This window comes from Pleurodeles waltl, chromosome 4_1 (assembly GCF_031143425.1).
Source record: "Pleurodeles waltl isolate 20211129_DDA chromosome 4_1, aPleWal1.hap1.20221129, whole genome shotgun sequence".
Taxonomy (NCBI): Eukaryota; Metazoa; Chordata; class Amphibia; order Caudata; family Salamandridae; genus Pleurodeles; species Pleurodeles waltl.
The window spans coordinates 833,927,019-833,952,263 of record NC_090442.1 but is presented as its reverse complement, the minus strand read 5'-3'; positions in this window follow the sequence as shown (position 1 = coordinate 833,952,263).

Below are 25,245 nucleotides of genomic sequence, written 5' to 3'. Positions count from 1 at the left end.
AATAGCAGGGAACCTTGAGTCGTTCCTAAGTTTTAGGTAGAGAGCAGCTCCTTTATGTGGAATACTCTACAACACCATTGACACTCCAAATCTTTTCATAGTTTTTAAGCATAGGGTTAGAACAGTGCAATCCATACTGAGATAGAAAGTGACAAAGCCTTTTGCCATTTATAGAGCAAAATCTTTAAGCATAGGATTAGCATGTGTCATCCTCGCCAAGCTGTAAAAGAACAAAATACTTTCACCATTCCACTCACAGTATTACAGATTTGGGAGTGAAGTCAAGTCTACTCGCTCCGGCACTGTGATATTCGCTTTACATATCATTTATAACCAACCCTCCCTTGGATTATTTTTTTGCTGCAGATTTTCTTCAAAGTCCCAAACCATATTCTGATTCCCTATGCAGGCTAAGTACACACACGTCCAGACCACCTGCTGATCCCGGTTCAAGTGAAAAAGGCTATAGGGGAAGGATGCCTGCTGTTTATCTGTCCTCTCATAAATTGCAAATGGGCCTTAAATTAAACTCTTGATCAAGAAGAGCCTATTCACCTAAAATGGGTAGGCAAATTTGTACTGGTTTTTCTCTATTTTTCACCTCAAATGTTGCTGTTGCCCTTCATTAATAAATATGATCTCTTTATATAAATTATTTTGGACATAATTATTATCAATTGCCTCTGTAGGTATTGCTCTTGTTTTGAATCCCCCAGCGCCTCTAGCACAGTTAAGCCTTTAACGTGTCCTACAATAAATTATGGTCAGACAAGGATATACCTGAAGGAGAGTTTTGACTTAACCACGTCTACAGGCAGCTACTACAGAGCTTTATGAAACTCATCTACTGCACCTTAAGCCTGTTATCATTGTCCCTCGTGCAAACTGTTTGTTTACTTCTTACACTGTCCACTAATGCTTTGAGGGGATAAGCCTTTCCAGGAAGAAGCAGGCTACCTATTAGGAGCATCCCATCCCAAGCTACTTGAGCAGCCATTTCAATTAAGAACTAGAAACTGGATTATGGGGTTTCCAGAGGCTATCAACTTTCAAGTTTATCAACCAGGGTGAAGACCATAAACACTTGTGTGGAATTCATGTAGGACTTTTGTAAAACAACTGAATATGGTTCCTTTCATGTGTACAAAACACCACGTAGGTGGACTGTATCCATAGCTGGCAGATTGGGGGCCTGATCACAACCTTGGCGGATTGGATACTCCTTCATAAACGTGACTGATATCCTGTCTGCCATATTGCAAGTTCCATTATATCCTATGGAACTTGTAAAACTGCGGGCGGGATCTCCGTCACGTTTGTCACAGAGTATCTCATCTGCTAAAGTTGTAATCAGGTCCTGAGTTCCTATTTATCCATGTAGCATGGGGTATGCATATTTTCTAACACTCTCTCTTATGAATCCAGCTGAGATAAGTTGTATGACTGTCTCTCCAGATTTGAGAATTTGGGAGAAATGTTGGACTGCTTTTACTCTTTCTAGGAAAAAAGCAAAGATTGTGCAATTGTTGCCTGTCTGTTGAGTCCCCAACCCAGTCTCAAGTGCCTGTTCTAGATTACAGATATTTTCTTGGGAAGGCTTTTTGGGGCCTACAAGATGCACAATGGACTATTTTTATAATGCAGTGAGCTAGAAAAATTATGAAGTCTACTGCAAGGATTTGTATCTACGTAGCCAAAGGAACATTTTGATGCCCCTCCTGTACCGATGTTGCCACATAAGACATTTGGACACACCTCCAGATGACTTCCCTTTCTGTAGATGTTGTCTTTATTTATAATATGTTGTGAAAAATAATGAATAATTTAAACTGTATTTGGTCAAAAAAACAGGAAAAACTAAAGACTACCCGTTCTAGATGATGCTTAAATAGACCAGGAAGTAAAAAAAACCAGAAAGATCTATGTTCACTTTTTTTTCCAGTTCTTACTTTATAAAGAGTTTCTTTCCCCTACCTCTCTCTCACCAACACAACAGGTGACGTGGTTTTTAACATGTGGTGCTGTATGAAAGCACTAAAATACTTATTTAGTTAGGTTACTTATCGTATGTTATTGATACATGTCACTTTGTAAGCTGCATGAGTCAGAGATGCGATAAATGGAGCCAGCAGAAAGGACATTGCACATTGAAATGTACACTACAAAGGAGAACAATATTCCTATGATTTACAATGGAAAATATTGTGAGCTGGGAGGAGAACACAAAACCTTTCTTTCTCTTTGGAATACAATGAAAATCTAAGCAAAAGGAACATTGAAAAAAATAATACATTCAAATCCTGGCCACCTTAAAGGAATTTGTTGTTGAGCCCAAAAATGTGTACAGCTGCACAAAATAATTGCCAACAAATGTGGCACCCATTAATCAGAAGAGAAGGATAAACTGTTAACATTACACAAAAATTGTGCAACAATTTCAAACAAGCATTTACATGCAAATGGTCCTAACTGAACTTTCTTGCCACATAAATTGAAAATGAAAAGTAATGCAGTTGTACATAAGCGAGCCGACTTAAAGTGCCAAGCCGTGAGCATGAAGGAGCACACAAAAGGAAACGGATGTTCGCTCGCAGTCAAAATGAATCAGCAGTTATGCAATTATCCATGTAACAGGGTCGCTGCCATGTAAAGCGCTCTACTACTGCCCAGAAAGATCGCGCTGCGTAGGAAAAAAAAAGAAAAAGTAGTTCAGAAGCCTTGCAGGAAACATGGAGCCTCGTATGTTTTCAGTAGTTTACCAGTGCTCTCAAAGAGGGCTAAACACCGGAAAAGGCATGACATATGCATGGCTTTCATACATGAAATTAAATGATTTTTAAAAGGCAAGCCCACGAACCAACGAAACTGATGGGCATGCGGTGGATGTGGTTAAAAGCCCACAGAGAGATTACAGCAGGCTAGAGCACTTGCGTGCCCGACCCTAAAGATGAGGGAATGAAGGATGATGTGGAAAAAGCTGTTAAAAACAGGCAAGGTAAAAAAAGACCATCACAAAAAACGTTAACATTTCGATTTTATTTCCAAGACGGTATTCACATTATGCTAATTGATTCAAATGCATCATGTTATAATTGTTTAATAATTTTCTAGTGAAGCATTTTGAGGGAAACAAAAATGTATTGAAAGAAGCTGAGCTGGGCAACATATACTCAGGCACTGAATGAAGTAAGACAGACTTCACATCAGCTCGCTTTGAGTTGGCATGTGTCATTTCTCACATCAGACAAGAACTATTAACGTCAAGCTGAGCCTTAAGGCGAGTTATGCTCAATTGTAAATAGTACTACTCGCTCTCCATTCATTACAAAAGGCGCAATCCCCGCAAAAGCAGAGAAAACCAGGAGGCTTCATTCGTTTCACCCAACCATAAAGACATTTGCTGGACCTATGGGTAGGAACAGTTCCCTAGAGGAGCATCCATTTTTTACCTTCATAGATACTTAGCAAACACTGAGAATAATGTCATCTAAAGGCACTGCCTTCTTCAGCATGGCTTGGTCGCATATGGGCATCTCAAAAAGAGTTAAGGACAATTAGTGTAGTGATTTTGATGTGTCACCTACCATCAAAGAGGAATATTTTATTTATTTATTGCATTTAGAGTATTCGTGGTGTAATTTATTTCCCGAAACAGTGTCAGGCGAGTGATGCATCATCTGCAAGTCTGCAGATACAAGATGTAGGAAATATTGGCTTTTAAGACATAGGGGGTTATTCCAACTTTGGAGGAGGTGGTAATCCGTCCCAAATGTGACGGATTTACCACCAGCCGTATTACGAGTTCCATAGGATATAATGGACTCGTAATACGGCTGGTGGTATATCCGTCACTTTACCGTCACTTTTGGGACGGATTACCACTTCCTCCAAAGTTGGAATAACCCCCATATTCTCAGAACAGGAGTAATTGCCTTCTTGGCTGTAGGGTGGAAAAGGATAATTCCTGAGTCAGGTGACTTAAGAAAGCGACTACAGGATATTCTGCCGATTTCCTCGAACCTGGGCTGCTTGGTGAGCCAAATATTAGCACTAGTGCCTTCCTAAATTTGAACCAGTGTTAGCCGGGGCTCACTACATTCTCAACACCAGTGCTTATGAAAGTCCACTAACTGGGGTATTTGTTTCTATTTTTGAGGGAAGCACCTCAGCAGAATGTTGAAAAATAAAATGTACATTCAAAATTAATATAATACCAGCGCGTCTAGGTCAGTTTGCTAGCTTTGGTTGGTCTGGAGTAGTCTAATTTGTTAGACTAGTAGGAATATGCTGAAAGTGCTTGTTTTAGTTGTGACATCTGGCAGCGCTGGCAAGGCCAGTGGGTGGTGAAAGCTGCAGTGGTGCCTTGAAAAATATGTTGGGGCCTGGCACAAACTAAGCACTGGCCAGGTGAGATGATGCAGCTGGTGCTCTGTTGAGTGACACGATTCTAAAGGAAAGCTGGATTATTCTAATCCACAGTTTTGTAGATGAGGCCTAAAAAGCTTTACACTGAATCCTTTGTTTTACAAGATGACAATGAAGTGCCTTGAAGGCTGGTGTGATTTGTTTTTTGGGTCAACGGAATATTCTTTTGGCTACGTTTCCTGTGAGGTACAGTTTGTAGTTATAGTTCATATGTAGCTAAAGGAACAACAAATTTGCAATAATTAGAGGCGACATTCACAGAAATGTGACTTGAAAATTATGGATTTTGTGATTTAGGCTATGATGTCATAAACTGTGCTATGGATTTTAGAGAAGGGACATTGGGCCAGATGGGGTCCTAGTTCTTTGAATTAAATGGATCTACAAAGAACTAGGTATATGGATCCAGTATGGAAGTAGGGACAGAAGGCTGAGGTACCCTCTGTTTCTACTATCGTGACAAAGTACATTTGCATACGGTGTGGAATTTTAATTGAACATTAATGGTAATGGATGTTAAAGGCCTGAAGAATGTGTGAGATTGGGATGAGAGAGAGAGAGAGAGGGTCTGTGCAGGAATCCAGATGTCTTTTGACCTTACGTTTAGAATGAGTAGAAGACATTTTAAGTGTTGGGTCGGTACCTACAATGTAAATCGAAGCAGTGGAACGGATTGGTGCAGTAAAGGGTAATTTGGGCACCCTCAATTTTCTATAGGGCTCACATTTTGGCAAAGCCTATCAAAAGGGGCTGTAGATAAAAAAAAGTGTAGTGTTTAGATAGCCATGGGGAATTTCTTATGTACTGAAAATCCATGACACAGATGTTTAGTATGAACTCTTAAAAAACAGCCAAATAAACTGAAAAGTTGGAAAGTGCCCCATTCAATTGCAAATAATGCAGTGTCTCCCAGTATGATCTTATCTCTCAAAAAGCTGAGAGGTTACACTATTACGAACTGAACATCAAATACCATAAAACCAGAAACCCCGATTACAATATAAAATATTATAACAAGATTAGGCATAAAGAAACTCATACGAGATAGAGTTTATAAATAAAATGCCCATTTTCAGTGACATAATTTGATTTTGCTGCAAGAACAATTTGTTGTAAATAGTGCTTAAAGTAACTCATACTTGTGACCCCAATTGACAGCATTTGAGTCCAGTGTTGCCACACAATTACTTCTTTACACAAAGGCCTAAAACAAGCAAATCAGTGTAAGTCCTGCTACAGTAGAAACAATTTAGCCTAAACTGCCAGGGCAGGTCTCTACCAAGTGAGTTTGCAACTAACCTCAGACAGACTTTAGCCTACTTAGGCCTCATGAGAGAGGTGTTCCTTGAGTTTTGTAGCATTTTCCGCAGGGAATCCAGGGCTGGGCATATACAATTCAGGTTGGGAGCCAATTACAACAACCAAAGATGTGATGGAAAGAACGCTTAACTAATCTTAGCAGTGGCAATTGCTCTGTGCCTCATTCCAGTCCATTATTTTTTTTACACATTATGAAACTATAGACAGAGACCAGCCATATCAAAATCAGTCTGGTTCATACAGCAGTAGGGACAGCTCAGCCCAAACGTCACCGCTTTTGATAGGAACACCAGCAACTCTAGATGGGTTTTGGATATTGGTGATTTCTCTGGACCTCATTCCCGTCCATTACTTTTTGCCCAGTTTGTCACTCTAGAGGCGTAATCAGATTCAAGGCGAGTTCATCAGGAATATGACCAGGGCCTTTTTTCAGCTAACCTAAGCCCTATTGTTGCTGTTTAATGATAGCATACTATTCCCTTCCAGAACTGATCACCTTGGGCCATGTTATGAACAAGGTGCACAGATGTGGAATTCAGCTCTGCTCCTCCTTTGAAACAGACTGTGCTTAACCATTTGCGACTCCTCTAATTTAGGAAATGTATAAGTTATTGTCTGAGATTGCAACTGCACAAGCTTGGAAGTACGGAGCTGTGTAGTGTCTTCAGTTCATGCACTACCTGAGGGATTTTCACAGAGTTTCTGAGTTCATTTGTGCGCTGTAGACAGCACAATAGTGTTCAGATACAGCATGCACATTGCTTCATTTTGCTTTTGCATACACATTTATATTCACGGCGCTACTGTTCTCTGTTCTCTTTCATCCTTTTTCTTTAATATGGGCCATTCGGTTATTTCTTTTTTGTTTCAATGGGTTTGTATTAAATTGTTTTTCAGAAAGTACAGAAATGGTAATATAACACGGGAAGAAACAAAGGAAACCCCACATTGGTGCTATCAGACCATACTTGTTCCACAGGTATATCCTCATCCTCATGGATGTTTTAGAGGTACATCCATGTAAAACGGAATATGGAACAGTTTAAATCACATCTCAGATTAGTCAAATTATTTGATGAAACTTGTAATTGATAGTTGATGACACCAAATACAAGCAAAATGACAAGAGATCAGTAACCCCAGTAAGCAGAGAAGAGGGTAAAGCAAGGAAGGAAAAGTAGGAGTGAGAAATAGGAGAGAGGGGAGGAAGAGGGGAAGGGTGGCACTCTCAGGCATACAGTACAGCAGGTGATGAAAACATACTCAGGCATGAATTAAGTTTAAGAGAACCTGTGTTACTAGGAAACAGTGTGCGCAATGTCACATCTATAAATCTACTATATAGCCCTGGGGTTATTTTAGACTAAGGCTCGCCATCAGGCATTCTTTATTGAGGTTTCTAAAATAATTTCCCACTTGAAAGGGAGAGGGGAGCAGAGTTTATCCATATGAGAATTTAAATGCTTGTAGATTTTGAAGGTGGTGTGACCTCATGCTAACCACTTCAATGGGAGGGAGCCGATCTCCAGTTCTCAGAGCAGGCCAATTTTAGATATTTTCACATTTAATTTTTGGAATATGTTAAAATCTAGAGTGAATACATTTTTAGATAGTGGAAGTTCAGCAAATTACAGGGATCTGGAAGGAGAGTACCGCTCCTTGCTAGTGAAATGCCTCTCACCATGGAGAGGAGCACATAAACGGATGTAAGGTCAATTGTAGTCTTTTTGCAGTTTTAGAGAGACAGAAGTTTGGAGTTTTATAGATGCATCACCATTTTTTTTTTATCTAAGGGAATAATTGCTCTGGTGATATCCTTAAGAATTTGGGGTCCGTAATAATATGATGGGGAGCTCCCAACTTTTTTTTTTTTTTCACCAGTAGGGTTGTTTATCATTATTACCCAGAAAGCACTGTGCTTCTTCGTGGTGAGATAGGCAGTTTGGTGGTGGAACCAATAGGACAAGAAACATCCTCCATCTTTATGATGTAGTTTTAGCATTTTATAAGAGATTCTGGCCTTTTTGTTGTTCTACAATAACAGAAAATTTAATTATATTGCCCAAAGAGAATAAGTGGTCTAACAGGTGTACATGTAACATACTAGAAATGAAATTGATCAGCGGTGTGATCATCATGTTATGGATTCTACTTCGACCCCCACACAATGTGCTTGGGAGACCAAGAGCCCAGTAAATCTTTAATTTTGTGCAGCGTTTCTGTTTCATTTTGTCTTATTAAGGATGACAGGTAACTGGAGAACCACACTCCAAGATATTTGATAGACTGTGGTTGCCAATGCAGGCTGGAGCCACATGTGCATGAGAGGAGGGAGTGTACATTTAGAGGAAGGACTTAGGTGTTATCCCTAGACCCTAGCCTGAAATTGCTGAAAACACTGTTCTGTATTTTATAGTGCAGGGATGTCCAAGTCAGCATTTCAGCGAAAACCAATATGTCATCATCATAAGCCACCCTTTTGAGTTAGAATGATTTGAAGTCAATACTTTTATGTCTTTAGAGCTGTTTATCAATTGTAGTAGAGGATCAATAGCCAACAGGAATGACAATGCCTACAAAGGACACCCCTGACAGGTGCCCTGTTGGAGGGGGAAAGGATCTGATAGATAGCCATTAACTCTTACTCTAGCTATCCGATTGGGCTATAGGGCCACTATCATGTGGCTAAAGTGAAGGCCGAAGTTATAATGATACAGTACCACTTCTAAATAGGGCTAAGTCACCTTATCAAAGGCCTTTTCAGCATCTAGGTATAAACCACAATGGTAGAGGTGAAAAGATGGGCCCTTTCATTAATGTGACAGAAGGTGTGGGTATTGTCATTTGCAATCCTACCTTTCAGAAATCCTGAGTGGGACTTATGAACCACATTTGAAATGATAGATTTGGGGCATTTAGCTAGAATTTTCACCTAGATTTTGGCTCCCATATTACTTAAGGAAATAGGTCTGAAATTGTTTGAGCTAGAATAATTTTTACCTTCTTTCGGGATCACTACAATTCTTGCCTTGGCTGCTGAACCCAAGTCCTTTCCTGTATTAGCAAAGTGGTTGAGGGTTGCCTAAAAGGACATATTAATAGTATCTAGCATGGTTTTATAAAAACTAAGAGGGAACCCATCTGGACCAGTGGCCTTCCCAGTAGAGATTGATGTGATGGCTTCAATAATTTAATCTTTAGTGATGGACATATTTAGATTTGTATTTTCAGTGTCGGATATAGAATTGGGTTGTAAATTTGAAAAATTTAGTTTTTTTGTCATTATGGGCCACTGATTTCTTAAGCAAAGCTCAAACTTTGTAAAGACATTAGCTAGTTCATTAGTTTTAGCTTTAATGGAGCCATTTGCTTCTCCGATGCCAGTGATTTGTTTCTTTTGAATTTTAAGTCAACAGCCAATGACCTATCCACATTGTTGAGGAATAATAACTTTTTTGTTTTCTCAACATGGATCCAGAAATGCATACGTTTTCAAGCATTTCAAGTATTTGAGCTAATCTAGAAACCCTGTATTTTTTAGCTTGCCTATGCCGAATTTCAGTTATCTTGATTCATCTTTCAAGGAACTGAATGAGTGCTTGACCACTTTATTTCATTTAGTCATCTTGCTGATGGTCAGGCCTGTAGAGTAACTCTTTAAGGGGTCCCATAGGGTAACTGGTGAAAAGACGAGTGTGTGCATTATGTTCAGGAAATAGTTCTAATTCTTTGGAGAAAGATTTAACTTCTGATGCTTTAGCCAGTAGTTTGGTGTTTAGATGCCAAGAATTGTTTTACCGGGGTTACTAATGTCTAAGAGGGTTAAGGTCACATCTGCATGGCCAGATATAATTAATGGTTAAATTTTCACATTAGATACTGTTTGTAGGAGGGTTGTGTCTGTGAGTATGTAGTCAATATGTTAGTAACTTAGGTGAGGTGAAGAAAAGAAGGCGAAATATTTTGCAACAGAGTTAGTCTCCGTACATCATTGAGTTTATGACTATCACAGAGGTTGTGCATTGCTTTATGAGGTTTGAGAGGTCCAAAGTTAGAGGCTGAGTCCCTATCAAGGATCAAGTCCATGGGGTGATTAAAGTTTCCCTCACATGATGCGTCCTGTGGAAGAAGCAACAGTTTAGCATTTAGAGAATCCCAAAATTGTGAATTGTCGATATTAGTATCGTAGATAAGTAATGTGTAAAGCTCACTGTCATAATTTTTAAGTCCTAATAAAAGCCATCAACTCTTATTATCCTGTTTGTTGGACAAAAATATTGGACCTGATTTTTACGATGTGAGTAATAACCCCATTTCTCTTTTTCAATGCCCTTGAGCAAGTAACACCTTCCACCCAACCTGTCCTCGACACAAGAGCCTCCCAACACGTAATTTCTGCTTCCTGGAGAAAGAATATATCCTCCTCTAGCTTGTTGCAATAATCAGTCATGTTCTTTCTTTTAACCAAATGGTTCAGGCTAATAGTATTTAGGCATACCAAAAAGTTAATAGTAGTTAAGAAACTTTAGTTAGAAATGGTGAATGTGGTCCGGTGCTAGTGGAGCATTTTCTAAATAAATACTGACTAGCCCATTGCAATGGAAAATAGAGATTAGGTACATGATCCATGGTTATAGCCTTTTAAGGGTGACAAGTACACTGCCTCATTGAGCTTCAGGGAATGGAGTTTGCATCATTTGTTTTGTGTAATAATTGGGAAGACAGAAGTTTGAGACATGAGGTGTGTGTCATGCGGGTAATACGAAATGAGTTTAAGACAGTTGTATACGTAGGCCCAACAGAAAGGGATGTAGGGCAATGTAGATGGGATAAATTGTAAAAGTGTGAGCAACTGTGGATTTCTGTCTTCCCTGAAAAAAGTCTGATCCGACTAGCATTTACCTAAGCATATTAACTGGAAGCATGACTATCTTAAGTGACAGTACAACTATCAAACTTGTGTCAAAATACTGGAATTGGGCATTTGGCTATCCATCCCAGATTCGTTAAGCTTTGTTATTCAGCAAGGAATCTAGATCAGATGGTTCAGTAAAAACGAATATCTGCCGCAGAAACACAATTCTGAATGTAGACAGGCCAGCAAAGGAGTGTTGGATAGACATGTAAGATAGTTTTTTTTATAGAGAGTGAGGATTCCTTTCCTTAGGGACACTGGCCCTCATTACAACCCTGGCTGTCCAAGACCGCCAGGGCTGTTGTGCCTGAAGCACCGCCAACAGGCTGGCGGTGCTTCAGAGGGGATTACGACCGCGGCGATAGGGCCGCGGTCGCACCACCGGGGCCGGCGGTTTCCCGCCACATTTGCCCCAGCGGTGATAATCCGCCAGGACAGCGCTGCTTGCAGCACTGCCCAGGGGATTACGAGTCCCCCTACCGCCAGCCTTTTCCTGGTGGTTTGAAAAGCCAGGAAAAGGCTGGCGGTACGGGGAGTCGCGGGGCCCCTGCACTGCCCATGGCATGGGCAGTGCAGGGTCCCCCTGAGAGGGCCCCGTGCAGCTTTTCACTGTCTGCATAGCAGACAATGAAAAGCGCGACGGTTGCAACTGCACCCGTCGCACGGCCGCAACACCGCCGGCTCCATTTGGAGCCGGCTTCCATGTTGCGGCCCAGCGTAGATGTCATTATGGGCACCGCGGGAGCGCGGCCGCATTGGCGGCTGACCGGCAGTTTACAAATTGGCGGCGGCGGTTGCCGCCCGCCAATGTTGTAATGACCCCCACTGTCTTTCTAGCGAAGTCCTCCGAGTTTGAGAGTTTTGCCCCATTCCATAAGACAGCTTTATTTGTTCTCATGTGAGTAAGAATGAGTTTTGAATGCAGATGTCTTAGGGGCTTAAAATCATTGGCCTCTGAGAGGAACCATTTTTAGCTTTAAATGTTGTAAAGTGAGGGTGCGTTCCAACTCAAACTCTCTTGGGAAGGAAATACATAACCTTTTCGGAATCAATGACTGTAGCAAACCAATAGCCGAGTGAGCTGAGTCTTCCCCCCTTTCCGGGAGATCAAATATATGGAGGTTGTTCCTTCTTTAGCAGTCTTCTAAGTCAGTGACCTTCCATCTGAGGGTCATGATCAGTTTGCCAGAGCTCTGGAAGAGTTTGCTTTGTAGGTTGCGATTGTCTTCCAAAGGGCTGATCCTGGTTTCCACATTGTAGAGTTTGAAATGTATGTCTTTTACATCTTTCCTGATTCCAGCTACTTCAAATTAGATATGGTGCTTTGTGCAATATCATGCACTTTGCTGGGTATCTTTAAAATACTATACAGGATTGTTTTATCACCCAACTGGTCCTTGATGGGTGATTCAGGGATCACAGAGGATCTTGTTTCATCTTCTTTAGATTGGCTTTGGATTCTTTTTCTTTATAATATTTCATGTCAGACATCTTGTCAGCGAAAACAATGTTATTTGTTGATATTTCAGAACTGATTAATTTACTGGCGGTATGGCTTTCGACCCTACACCTTGAGAGAGCACAGAGGAGGAGGAGTCAATCACATATGTGAAAAAGTAAAGCACAACACGGATAGAGGAGGGCTTCTGACACAGTACATATCTACTTACAAGTACAATATATAGGAGTAAATTATCCACATTGATTAATTATTCAGCACATGTATGCTATAACTGGGGTGCTAGAATGAATCCTGCAAACAATGATGGTGCCACACATGGTATTAACAAAGGCACAGAGTTGCAGTTAGGGAGAAAACACAGTAGGCATTGCACTATAACACTGTATAGGGGAGCAGTACAGCTTTAGTGCCAAGGGTGACAGCGCATATTAAGGTATGCTAAATGATTGTTAGCATCTGGGTACATCTGATGAACCAAGCTGTGTAATTGTGTGGATGCCGCATATTGTCCTCATTGCGCTACTAACTGAGGAAAAAGACTCAGTTTAAAGTGGTGCTAGGAGAGTGACATACACTATTTGAAGTGTGCCTGGGACTCCCAGAGAGCCCACCATAGTAAAGCTGCAGAACGCAGGGCTAAGAAGGAGGCTAGCAGATAAAACCACGCATACTACCTCGCCTTCTGACTGCCAGATTGGACACCATGCCTCCCCTGGTGGCCCCACACGTACACTGTCATGGATTCAGTATAAAACAGATGGGCGTCCTTAACTGTGATGGTGTGCTGAGGTTTACATTCAGGCGAGAAAGAGGTCAAATAAACACAGGAAATGGGAGGCCATTTTCTTACCGTGCTGTGTCCGCACTGATTTGCGTATCAGGAACCATCCGCAGGACGGTCCGTTGGGAAAAATTCTTCTGGGTGAGAGACGGACACAGCAGAGTTTACAAGGAAACCGCCATCTTACCAGAGCCCTAACTGTCGCCCGCTACACTGAAGCCGCAAACTTGCCAGAGCCCCAAGCCACACTCCGGGCTATTCAGGAGTTTCTGATCAAGACTTGGGTGCAAAGCATAAGCTGGGATGTGAACTTTAACAATGCTCATACGGTGTTCTCAAAATATTCCGGTTCAGGCAAAAATTGCTTATGTATCCTGACAATTTAACCGGTTCCTGCAATTATAGGTAATGATGCCGGTTCACCCCAAAGATCAAGGGATGTCAATCTTATGCCCAGAAGGTCTGGCTCCATGACATATTTTTAGGAAGTCTACTTAAGCTAAATTTACATACAATGAACTATATATAATTCATTTTCGTACTCGATGTTAAGCCATAACATCTGGCATTGACCTGGTCTTCTTGGGCCTTCATTTGACACCACTACTGTTTATGATCTGCGAGGTCAAATTCATTGAATTGTAATGACCATCTTTTAGGAATAGAAACAGGCTGGCATGCAAAAATTAACCAGAAAAATTAGTACTGCATGAAGAAGGAATTTCCTATGCTGTGCCACATTGTGACGACTTCCACGGGACCTACATTTGCATAGAATGATCTAAATTTGAATGAGTTACATTGTGGACCAAGGTTGGACATCCTGATAGTCCGGGCGCAATGACAATCACCGTTTTAGTGCAGCTGACATTTTTTAAGAATACATTTAACTGGTTTCAGAGGTTTTAAACTGACCCCCGGATGTTTCATTCTCTTCCCGAGGATGCAACCAGCTCCAGGTGGTTTTAGCGAGTTAAACGGCCACTTGCTTCAAGGTGCGGTTCATCGCTCCCTGCAGGTGTAATTGTGTTTCACGCTGCACTCAGTAGCAGGGAGTCATTTGCAGCAACACTTTCAGCAGCGCTGAACACGTCCAGACATTCCACTCAAGTATTTATACAAGTGCTTATTTTTCTAGGACTAATCACCCACTTACTTAGATTGACTCCCCCTTTGCGAAATATTATGTATTTCAAAGGAAACGGATAATAACAATGACCCCGATTAAAAGGGAGTGTACGTCTATGACATTGTTAAATGTATGATAATAATTAGATTGGATATAAAAAAATAACCTGCATCTAGCCCAACAATTACAATATTGATTATTTATTGACTGGTTCCTTCAGTATTATTTTGAACAGAAGCATTTTGCATGGCTACGAATTTTGGTACTTAGGGAATATATGTGAGATTTATTTAAAAACAAGCTCATTTACTTGGAGGCAGTGAATATTGCATTATAAATAAGGCCTTATTTGGAGGAAGGGATAATATTAAATTCATTAAACAACAGCGTTTTTACTATCTGCCTTTTGGAGTCGGGCTCTGGTTGCTAATACTTGGTTTACCGAAATAGTACCGCCGACGAAAGGTGGCTAACCAACTACCTGACCTGAAGCGGCTGATCCTCCAGCTTATCCGGTGTAGTTCCTGCCCAGAAAGACAGCCATGGAAAGGGTGGTGGGCTGCCCGATAAAAGTAAGTAGCACCCCTAATATTTGTATTAGTTATATATATCTAGTCCTAAATCAAACTAAACGAAAAGGCAGTGCTAAACAACTCCTCTTCCTGGATTCGTAGTTCTAGTTTATTCCAGCTAGTTCATAGAGTACCAGCCACTAAAAATCTTCAGTCACCTGAGGATTTATATGCCATTTGAAGAACCAAAATAAGACAGTAGTCCATATAACCTATTACCCATCTAGGTTGGTTCAGGGATGTTACCTGATTACATTTTAACATTCTGCACAGACACTTAAATATTTGTGTCAGAATTTTAAAGTGTATTCTGGCCTTTATCAGAAATCACTGAATGGACCTCCTAGACCAGCATACATGGTCCTTCTCGCGGAGTATGAAATTCGGGTGCATTATAGCATCCTTTAATGGCTGCACAAACACTTGTGTGTCTGTCCAGCAAACAGGGTGCTCACAAAGTGCCCCCAAAACTAGTTTGTGGGCCTCAGGATAAAAACACAGTGACCTATGATGTTGGGGCTCCTTGAACCAACAGTCCTTGACAGTGCTTTCACTGTGAGGGTTAAGGGTCATATCTTTATCGCAGATAACTTCGAGATTCTCCTCCTGGGTCGTAAATACTGAGAGAGCACCAAAAAGGATCAGTGGCTAGGATAATGGAGGCAAGGGAAAAATCTGTGCTGGTCCAAGTAGAATGACCTTAATCTTGGCTGCAATGTGATTTGAGAAGCAATAAGATTTTTTCCCCCACGCTGATGACCGATGAAAGGGGGCAGATCTGGATCAAGAATTTGGTACACTTCTTTGGAAGTCTGAAGCTGTAGATGTAGTAGTCTGGGCACATAGGTGTATTTCATGGTATACATATATTTATGGCTTTTTCATGCCTACCAGGAGATTTCTGGTCGGTATAAATGCATTTATTAGTGTGAATTTCTCCACCTCAGCTTTTCTGCACAAATGAATATACCACGCAAAGAGAAGAAGGTGGACGTTCTATGGTGTGGTTTGCCATGGAAGTTTGAGAATGCCCACAAACTTGTGCATTTGGGGGTATCCCCACAATCCTCTCCAACAACTTTCTACCTTGGAAATGGCTGGAGATTTAATGCGGATTTTAAAGCAGTGTAGTAGAAAGGCTTTCTCTATGAAAAAAAATCATTTTCCTGCAGACAAACAAAGTGAGCCCCTGCTCCACTCCTCGTGTGCAGAGTTCTCGGATATGGAGAACTCTGTACAGGGGAAAGGGGAGCCAGTAAAAAAGTCACATGACATTCTCAGAATTACTCCTGGAAACCTACACCTGGGCAAGAATTCCAGGTGTACTTATCATAATATTCGTAAATAATATTTTTTTTTTTAAAGTACATTTGTAAACCTCTGTTTGTAATCTTATGATTTGTAAGGACTCGTTGTCTTTTCCAAGATCTTACCCATTCATGTTAAATCTGCTGTTTGACAAACGTTATTAAGTTATTAAGGTATTTGGCCTCATGTTTAATTGATTTTTAAAAGCTACTCTTTTTGTTAAAGAAAATCGAGGGGTCCACCTCCTGTTATTGGTAAACTAGTGACGCTGTGGACTTCTACAGGTATTACTCCATAAAAAATGACCTTCTCCATAGATGAACGTCAGTAAGTACCCTTCTCCTCAGAAGTCAAATCTTTGTACAACTTCTACTGAACTCCAGAAAAAAAATACTAAGGGCTCTGGAGAAAGGAGGATGTCCCAAGCGTGCTCGTTTTCTCGCCTAATAACTTCAAAGCCGCTAATGCTGGCAAGAAGTCTTCTGGTTCACCTGCAAGTTCCTTTTCAGAAATCTCGTAAAGCACATATGTTAGGAGCGACCCTCCAAAGCCTCTCTATATGAGCAGTCTCGATGGTACAGGAATAAAGATGTAGATTTCACAATTTTTGGACACAAAAATAATATTAAACAAAGAGCTAGATTTCCTCATGGTTCTTTGAGGCAAAAGAAATTCTGAACAGTCAGAAACAGTTCCCTGGTTTTGTGACCAGTTCCAATGATCTTGTTAAAGAGATAGTTATTTTTGGTTTGTTAAACTGCCTCTCCAAGGTTGATCGAAGCAAACTTCTAATTATTTAAAGCACACTGATAAGGAGAAATTCTCCAATTTGTGAACCACTTTGGTTGGGAAAATTCCACTCACCGACATTAGAATTGATGGATTTTCACTGAAAGACCCTTCTCACCATGCCTTTACCTATCCCCTAAAGTTGCCCCTCCCACATGCGACACAACCATTTCGGTAGGAAAGTCTCTTACACTTTTATAGCCAATTTAACATATGACAGCTGTTCCTCCACAATGTTTTCAGGGAAGTCTGCCTCAAGAGGGGGCACACAATCGCCCTCTAAATTCTTAATCAGACCCATAGTCGGTGCAAACGTGTGGAAGTATTACATATTGAAAGGTTACGTGAAAATATAATGTTTTAGGAGCAGGGGAGTGGTCGTTACTAGTAAACTTCTTTTAATTTGTGTTCTACGTTGTTATTACAGGGCGGGTAGGCAGGTGGTTGCTTCACTGTATTTCTAAAATGCTTGTAGAGAAAATAGTGAGAAGCATATGCCTAAAAGGCAAATATTTCAAAGATGCCAGCCCGGGGTCTATGTTACACTGTTCCGGAAGCCGAGATGGAGTTGTGGTTTGGGAGGGACCGGCATGTGCTAGAGGAGATTTGAGATGCTTTACATGGCTTCACATGACGCTTGAAGAATGAGATCTGGTATTCGAGTAGGCCTGTAGGTTAGATGACTGTACCCAATGACGCCTTTAAGAAAACAAGGGCGAATCCAGTCCAAACCCAATAGTGTGCCTTGAAGGCAGGCAGGTCTTGTGTTCCAACGCATGATCCGGAACAAAGGCGGCCTTTGTGCGCCTCGCAGCGCGTTTCTGTTCTCCCTAGCCCGAACTCAAGGAAAACAAAGCCATCGAGTCATCTCTGCGGGGACAGAGCCAGTAATTGCTAAGTCTGCCGCGAGTGCATTTACATTCATTAATTACTGTACCTTTGAGAATGTGGAGCCATGGCTAGGCAGGGTTCGCCGACTGGAAATCAATCCAGGAAAGTTGTGTAATATGCCAAGCCGAGGCATTACACTCCGCTAATTCTTAAAGCATTTCCTACCGATGCTCGGAGCACCCCTCAACTGCTTTGCGAATCAATATTAACAGAGAAATGATTACAATTCTGTGCAGGAGAGAAAATGCCCACTCACTCACTACAGGGTCTGTATGAACTCGAATCATTATTGTGAAGACTATCTACATAATCACATACTCGAGCAGAGATAATGAAGAACTTGGTTTGGATTAACATTTCAAACTATCTCTTAAGGTTCGGATAAATTGTGAGAATTTCCGGTGAAGAATTTCATTGCAATCTGTTTACATTTTAGCAAATATGAAATTTGTGAAGTTCATTTCAACTGCAGCAGGGAAAAAGTCAGAAAAAAATAGATCTTGCTATTCTTCAGCCAAATATGTTGCTGAAAAAAGCAAACATTGAAGAACTTCACCAAAGTTGCAGTTGAATAAAAAAATAAGGTTTTTGCAATTTCTTGATACTGTTAACTTGCGCATTTCGGCCATGTAAGTGCCCAGAAGTGTACATTTGCTCTCTTCTGCTTTCTTCTAGTAACAATGTGTAGATAAGAGGCTAGGACAAGTAAAGGCATTTAAGCTCACAATGAGGGGGCAATGTTTGTCGACAGGGATTGAAGTGAGAAGGATCCTAGTGAAAGAAATACAGGAGGCTGAGGAGGAATTGTGCCAAACAGAGATAGGCAGCAGGCCCTATTGGATAAGAAGGAGGAAGTGGCAGCTAATTTAGAGAGGCTCCGCAGCTTTGACTATAGGGGATACATGGCACAAACATGATGAGATAAGGTAGGCACAATATTGGTTTGGTTGGCCAATCCAGCAAAGAGGGGAACTCCCACTATGGAACTTGAGACAGATGAAAGGGGCCGGGTATTTAAACAGGAGGAGATTAATGAATGTTTCTTTCAGTACTATACACAGTTATACCGAGTACGAGCACTTGGGAGGTAGAAGACGGTAGGGCATATTTGGGCTCACTAGAGCTACCATGCCTCACTGCTGAGGAGGCAGTGGAGCTGGGAGAGGCTATTACCCAGCAAAAGATTAAGATAGCAATAAAAGGAATAGCCCATGGGAAAACCCCTGGGACAGATGGCTTCGCAGTTTAATGGTATATGACTTATGCAGGCCAATTAGTACCTAAACTCGAGCAGCTATATAATGACGCTTGCACAAGGGGCTGCATGCCTGACTACACGGGAAGCATTGGTAGTACAATTACTGAAACCTGGTAAACCCCCCTGGGATTATAGGACGTACCGCCCCCTGTCAATGCTAAATGTCGACTATAAAACCCTTAGTAAAATATTGGCCACACGTCTGATCCCCTACATGTCGCACTGGTGCACCCGGCTCAGGCAGGGTTCATACCAGGGGGCGCAATGCCTCCCTTAACATTCCTCTCCATTTTGGAACAAGGCACCCGTGACTGTGAAGAGGCAGTGGTCATGGCTGTTAATATAGGAAAGGCTTTTGATAGTTTATAGTGGGAGTATTTGTATGTGGTAATGACACAGCTAGGACTGGGCGGCAGCTTTGTGGCATGGACTAGGCTGTAATACATGAACCTAACAACATGTGTGTGGACCAATAAGGTGATTGTAACAGGAACCCCATTACAGGGTCAATCCCGACAGTGACAGTTGTTGGCTTACACTCAGCCGTTTTCGCTGAGAAGTGCCCCAGGGGCAGTTCGATGGAAGGAGATCTGACGGAAGAAGAGTACGTCCAGGGTGAGGACTTCAAAGGAGAAGCGGAAGAAGACACAGGGGAGAGCGAGGATGGAGAAGAAGAGGAAGACACAGAGGAGAGCGAGGACGGAGAAGAAGAGGAAGATGCTGAGGAGAGCGAGGACAGAGAAGAGGAGGAAGACACAGAGGAGAACGAGGACGGAGAGGAACTGCGAGAGTAGGCAAGGACAGAGGGAGACACGGGACATGAGGCAGAGGCGGACAAGGGGCAACGCAGAGAGGAGCCCACCTCGAGAACACCACGCAACGTTCCTGGTGGAATGTGGGTCCACAAGGTACGGGCTTATCTGAGCAAAAAAGCTCCTATTGGACTTAGGGGACATGAGGGGAGGGAAGGCGAACCCCGAGGGGGGACCTAAGAAAAGGAGAAAGACAGAGAGGGGGATACATTTTTAGATACTCTGTGGGACAGGTGGTGAAGGACCACCCTATCCCATAATAAAAACAACAGTTACCTGATACTCGGTTTCTATCTCTTCCTCCTAAGGCACATCGGTCGGGAGCTTGTTCCGGGACTGCCAGTTCCAATCCCAAGAAATCCTGAGGACGAAGAAACAACCTAGAGAGAAAAAGAAAAGAGTACTAAAAAAAGAACATTAATGAATTAAATATTTGTATCTCCACAACTCCCTAAAATAAAAAGCAATCTTTAAGACCTCAAGTACAGACCGTAGTAACCCCACTTATTTATGACATCGGCATCCTACAGTGATATCACAAAGCTACAGGGTGGAGAGGGGACACGACAGTGGTGCCCACTTCCCCCCTGCTTTTCGCTTTGGCTGTGGAGCCCCTAGCGGCTCAGGCCCGGTCTGGAGCACAATACAGAGGTCTGAAGGTGGAAGGAGCATATACTGACAATATGCTACTATTCTTACAAGATACTGCAGAGGAGCTGGTTGGGGCTTGGTCTATGTTGGAGGATTTTGGGTGCCTATACGGCCTTAAAGTGAATTGGCAGAAGTCTTGGGTGTTCCCAATTCTAGCAGGGGTGGATTCACCAGCTAATCCAGCTCCATTGCAATGGTCCCTGAGATGTGTTGTGTACCTAGGTGTAAAGGTATGCCATGATTGAGCAGACCTCCTGGACGGGAATGTGGGCAGTGCTATGCGTGTCCTGAAAACCAGCATAGAATTTTGGAAAACCCTCCCACTATCAGTTATTGGTGGCATAGGACTGCTGAAAATGGGTGCCCTTCACCGGCTACTATATTATTTTGGAGCGTTCCCAATGTGGATACCAAGAGCAACATTTAGGGAACTGGATACGATGGTTATATCATTTATGTGGGGCTCAAGTCGTAGATGGGTTGCTCTGAGTACATTGCAATGGCAAGCGGGAGAGGGGTGCCTAACGGCACCAGACTTTAAGAGGTATTACCTGGCAGCCCAATGCAATGGTTTGTTCAGTGGATGGCATAGAGGCAAAGACCTGGACAGGAGCTGGGCCCTTTTGTACCACAGTTGACTTACTTAACTAGAATGTTACTGAAGGTCAGGTGCACTACAGCGGCAGACACTGAGGAACTCAAGATGATTGCCAAATGTTGGGCTAAATGCCTGCGCAGGGCCCATGTTAAAGTACCCCACTTTTAATATATCCCCATGATATTGCTAGAAGCTCTTTGGCACGGAGGGGATTGGAGGCATCTGGAAGTCTGGGCGGAGGCAGGGGCTTCTACCCTGGGGGATCCCTTTGGGGACGGGGAAATGCTTACATTTGAGAATTTTACTATAATGTCCCTGGGAGGCACTTTCTCTTATATAGGGCAGTCACTGCAGCAATTCGTTGCCACTGGAGGAATGGCACAGTGGAGCCACCAGCAATGGGCAGTTGTAAATGCATGGCACTCTCTTCAGGGACTATTAAAGTGGTTTCCTGTTTGTACAAGGTTCTAGGGGGAGATTGTTGTTTCCCGCTAGTAAAGTTGAAAACTAACTGGGAGGATGATCTGGGTACCTTGATATCAGAAGAGGCCTGGGATGCCATAGTGGATAGATCACCTATAGTGTCACAGAATGCTTGTTTTAAACAGATTAATGTCTATGTACTACAACAAGCTTATGTAACTCCCAAGCGCATACAACAATATTTTCAAGTGGGGGAAGCAAGTTGCCCTAGATGTGGGGAAAATGGGGTGGGGTTGCTCCGTATGTTATGGAGTTGCCCAAAGCTGCAGCAGTATTGGGAAGGGATTACAAAGCTGCTGACCATGGTTTGTACCAGAGATGTCCCTTGCCCACCGGGGCGTTGTTTGCTGAACTGGTTCCCTCACATTTAAAAAATAAAATTACCAGCAAATTCCAGGACTTGGCTTTTATTATAGCAATTGGAAATAAAAGGGAGGGCCTCGGCTACTGTGTTGGCGAACTGAACTGGCTTAGTCTGCGACTGTCGAGAGGGAAGTGCTATTGAGAGAGGCTCACAGGGGAATTGGTTCTCTGGAGATGGCGCACGCGTGGCAGACCATAGCAGCTGAAATTCAAACAGTTACAATAGATGATACCACATCACCATGCAAGGCTCATTTGGGAGATGATTAACAGGGGTTAATAATGATGCCAAATGGAACAGGGGATGGCTGGCCTTTTCTCAGCCCTTGCGCCTCACTTAATGTATGAATGATGTGTCTATGATAGATGTACTGATCATGTGGTGCTGCTCAATGGACTGATTGAGATATTGCGGTCATAAAAACTTTCATTAGATGCAATCGAGGGAGAGGGGATGCAGTTAGGGAAGTGGGTTGATACTGATAATTGTTGCAGTGAGGGAACAGGGTACTCCAAATGTACCAGATACAATGATGTGATTGGATTCACTTAATATGCTGATTGTGCACACTGTAAAGATGCTGTTACTGTGTAAGAAAATGATGCTGAAAGATAAATACAGATTGGGGCCAACTGGGCCATCTGCTTAATTGAAAAACTAATAAAATATGTTTTAAAAAAGTAGGCTCAAAGGTCAATTATTATTCCTAACATTATGGAGATAATTTGCTAGTGGACCAATGGGTAAGTGCCACGGTTGCATCCTCATTATTGCCATTTACATTAATTGAGTAGCATCTATCATTGAAAGGCTGCACAGTGCATAGCAAATGGAGGAATGGAGTAAAGACTGACACTGAATTGACAATTTATAAATTACAGTGGGATACCATCTCTGTTGTAGAGGAAATTGCCCCAATGAATGTGATGGATTTAGCCCTTTTTCTGGAAATCTGAGAATTACCCATTAATACACTCAACTCTAAGTCAGACTCCCTGATAATGATAAGGTCTCTACGGGCCACCAAGCAGTTGTTGGCGAAAAACTTCACTGGATACATTACTTTAGCTCTAAGCAGACTTTGACAGCCTTCTATATAGACACAGCATCTATGTACAGCATTGTGAGAGTACATTGGCAGTGCAGATATTCCAAAACAGTTGACGTCTTTGTCTAAAGAGGGCGATTCTCTTCAGTGTGATTTATATTGGCCTGCACAGAGTAACTCCGAATTACAACAAAATTGTGCTCTGCAGAAAATGTTCCTTCACTAAACTATCTTCAGTCAAAAGTTCACTCCTATAGATGTTTTGGATTTGGTTTAATGGGACACATAGGGGTCTTTAAAAGACGATCTTGCTATGTGCTCTTACTATTCTCAATGCCTATGTGTCCTGAAAGATACTACAGAAATAGGCAGACAATGAAAATGCAGAGAAGACATTGAGATCTTAGCCTAAGGTATACTGTTCTATAAAATTCATGTTTCTTGGACCTCTACCAATAATTTTGCTGGAGAAAGAACCCTGCGTTTTTCATATCATTTTCACTTCCTCCTCCTCCTGCTGGCATGGTAAAATGTGCTTCTGATGCCTTGGTAATTCTAATTCTGACCTTTTGAAATAAAGCAGGAACAAAATAAAAGGGATAGGAAATGGCATGATGAATAGATTTGTCCTAAAGATGTAAGCATATTTGTGTTTTTTCTCTGGTTTAAGTCCAGACAAGCTTTTAAATACTCCAACCAAGTTATATAGGCAACTCATTTGCTGGGATTCCCTTCCACAAATTCTACCACTGCATTTTCATGGACCATAAGGTGAATGAAAGTTGTTTGCTTTACCAAGAGTGAGGATATTCAATTGTCCATTGAAGAACTGGTTTGTTGAGGGATTAGAATGTCATCATCACCTTATAAGAAAATAAAGGTTATGACAATTTAACAGAAGTGGTTGCTCACTCCAACATTTCATTGTTACATTAAATCAAAAGAACCCTTAGATCCGTGAAAAACTAAGGAGACATCACATAAAAAATGTGCACTGGTGCAGTGCAACTTTTCATCCTTACATGTAGTGTTAGAGAGGTAACATTCAGAAGTCAGATACCACCACATGCATTCCGAAATATTCAGTGGCATGTTGAGAGGAATGAGGAGGACAGCAGGGTAGACAAGAAGCAGCATTAAAGGTAAATGAACACATGCATACAAAAAGAGAGCCCTTGATGGCAACAGACAGGCTGGTTATTGTGATTTAAGATCATTAAGAAATACATGTAGCCACACAAGGCTGTATTCTGTAGAGAAATGGTGGATAAAAAAGAATTTTGTTACCAAGAATTAGAGTATTATATGTGATGGTAGGCCTGTAAACCAATTGAAACACATTTATAGTATGGCTGATTTACAGCATGATGAGCCTACCCTAGGTAAATGCAATTTACCTCATGATGATGCTATGTGAATGACACAAATATCGGATTAAAAATATTGTTCTACATGGATAGTGTGTCAAAAATATAGTGACTACAAAATTTTTATCTAACAGAATATTGAAGGTAAGAATATTGTTTTATTTGTATATATAGTATAGTTATTAAGAATATTGTTTTTAATATTTCTTACTTTAATATAGTCATAATAAATATAATTTTGTTTAATTTAATATGTTTTAGTTAGTACATTTATTTTAGGTGCTAGCATAGTGGTTATTCTTTTTTTAAAATACAGAATGGATTTTAAGTGTTTTTTGACATTTAATTAGTAGGAGCACGTTGTTGGGTTTATAGGGAGATAGGGTTGGAAGGTAATTAGAATATCATTAATTTATATTTAATAATGATTCATTCCTAAATTATACATTAAATATTTAATGTAATAATTGTGTAAATTGGTTATCTGTTTAAGTTTATGTTTTTACCTTCACTTTCTTAATTTTATTGTATATTTTAATTTTTACATTTATTTTATTTATCTTTTAGTAGTATGTTGTTTGGTTTGTAGGGAGATAAGGTGTGAAGTTATTGAAGTTACAATATTTTTTAAATTGTATATTATATTTAATTGAGTGATTGCTAATTAATTATGTATATTTTAATGGTTCACTTATTGTGCCAACATTTTGCTTTATTTGAATTACATATTAATTTATTGGTACACATTTTAATGATAATGTTTGTAACATTAATTACTTTTAGAAATTGCATATGTTGTGTTTAAATAATATTTTTTTGTATTTCTGTTTGCATGGAAGTGAATTTTATTTTTATTAATGTAAAGTTTTTTTAATTTTTATTTTTTTATTTTTTTTAAATTATATATTTTTTTCTATATAACATGATTTAATAATTTTCTGCTGTTAGGTTTTTACTTGTTTTGTAAAAATCTATTAGAAGTTGCAATGTATATGTAATCCTTCCGAACTCCAACACTTTCCTTCCTGTTGCTTAGATTGAAGTGGGGATTGTAAATCTAACCCGTTTGGAG